We start from the raw sequence: 2,155 nt of genomic DNA, 5'->3' as shown, positions 1-2,155 counted from the left end.
GGTAGCAGTATGGTGAGGCTGCACACCATCCATGCACATGTGTACGTGGGACGAAATGGCACCGCAGATGTCATTCATTTCTAACACTAATGTTACTGACCATAAAATTAAAGATGGGCAAGGATCATGGCTCAGTGGGTTAGGTTTTCCCATGCAAGCATGAGAACCTGAGTTCAGATCACCAGCGCCCACGGAAAATCCAGGCACAGCAATACTCTTAAACCCTAGAGCCAGCATGTCTGGCGTGGAGGACAGAGTGCTGGATCCATCCGCAAAACTCTCTGGCCACTCCGCCTGACAAAATCAGTGAGTTTCATGTTCACTGAGAGACTGTGTCTTAAAAGATAAGGTAAATCTTCAGCCAACTAAGCTGCACGGGAGGTCCCCTTTCTCAGCGGGGCCCACTGTGCAATGGTTGCCAGCAGCTTCTCACTGGGGCCTGGTGTGCAATGCTTGCCAACAGCACACTCGTTTGGAGTGACCTCACCCTGTTGCCTGTATGGGCTCCCCGAAAGGGACCTTGGAAACAATCTTCTGAAGGCTCTTCGAGCTCTGACCTCAATGTCGCCTCCAATCTTGGCCCCAGACAGGTATTCGCTGTGCCCTAGGGAAGGAAGCCTCAGGTCACCACGGCCAGGGGTCTCACTGTCCAGGCCATCACGTCCACCTGAATCATGCCTCAGAATAAGGAACATCGGATGGAGGCCCTACATAAAGCCAAGTTCAAGCTCTCCGTGCTGCCAGAGGCAAATGGTGTTATTAAGCCCCTTCCTCCCACTTTCTTGCCCTGGTTCTCCTCACTGAGTTCTTCTTTGTCTGTCTCTCTCAAAGAGGTGAAGCTTCACTAAACCGAATGTAGATTGATCTGAAGGACACAGTCGCTGAGAAGTGACTCGTTCCTGATGGCCGAGGGGTCAGCTGCATCACCAATCCTGGTCCCATGGTCATTGGCGGGCCCCACACTCCTCAGGGCTTCTACTGCGGTGCTACCCTCTACCCTACTAAATCATGTTCAGTAATAAATATCACATCCTGTCTGGGAAAAGAGGGGTTACAGATGATACGCAGTGTCAACCTTTGCCCTACACACTCACACACACGGCAGGGGTGAGGGTGAAACACAAGAGGAGGAAGGGAATACTAGGGAGGGAGAGGAGGGATGGAGGGAGGGAGGAGGGATGGAGGGAGGAGGGATGGAGGGATGTATGTGGTAGTAAAGTCAATGGGCTAGTAAGATGGCTGAACAGGCACGTTCCTCCAGGCCTGATGAGTTGGGTCCAATCTCCAGGTCCGACACCTTCAGGACTCACTCCCAAGGTCTATCCTCTGTCCTATCTGTGTACGTGTGCACGTGCACACACACGTAACATTTTTGTAAATAAAAAATCCATCAGGTTGGCCTTCAAAAGAAGACTCGAAAAGAATTCACCATGAAAATTTGGGACAAAGAGTGGTAGGCAGAGCCACAGGACGGAAAGGACAGGAGAATGTGATCATCCTTCCTCTCTCCCCTCCCAGAAGGCTTTTGTTCTCCATCATAGATTCATTTCTGTAATCTACACAAAGAATAGGCTTAGCTCACAAACTCCGGGGTAAAAGGTCAAGCAATTTCAAGTGTGCTGAACAGGGCTGGAGAGATGGCTCCATGGTTGAGAGCTCCATCTGTGGTTCCAGAAGACTGGGATTCAGCTAGCCACCGCCGACTTTGGGTAGCTCACAACCCCCTGTAACTCAAGCCCTAGGGGAACTGAGCCTAAAGTCTGACCTTCCTGGTACCGACACACACTCGGAATATGCTCGCAAAGACTCAACAAGTACACACCCAGGAAGATAAATGTCAAATGTACTGAACACAGATTCTCGGGATTCCTTCAAAAGATACAGCACAGGACAAGAGTAAGAGAATGACACAAGAGTCAGACAAACACACAAGCACGCACACGCAGAACTACGTGAGTAAAATTAAACTCTAAAGAGAACACTAGAAAATGCTCGTGGAACACCCACCTAAAATACTGAAACTGTAAGTGCCTATGCACACACTCACAGATAAAATATTTTTGACCAAAGGGAAGGGCAGGGATCTTCCAGCCAGTGTTGAATAATGCCAGAAATGAGTCTGGATGTCTTTGGGAAAAGCCAGAGCCCCACTGCA

The 2,155-nt window shown here is 49.7% G+C and overlaps 1 pseudogene; it reads left to right on the top strand.

Annotated features, from left to right (window-relative positions):
• Positions 1–355: 355 nt before the first annotated feature.
• LOC121441171 lies at positions 356–532 on the top strand (annotated as a pseudogene).
• The last annotated feature ends 1,623 nt before the right edge of the window (positions 533–2,155 follow it).

This window comes from Microtus oregoni, unplaced genomic scaffold, assembly GCF_018167655.1.
Source record: "Microtus oregoni isolate MIOR12 unplaced genomic scaffold, Mior012 000073F_ref0000255, whole genome shotgun sequence".
Lineage (NCBI taxonomy): Eukaryota > Metazoa > Chordata > Mammalia > Rodentia > Cricetidae > Microtus > Microtus oregoni.
This window is presented reverse-complemented; position numbering and strand designations above follow the sequence as displayed.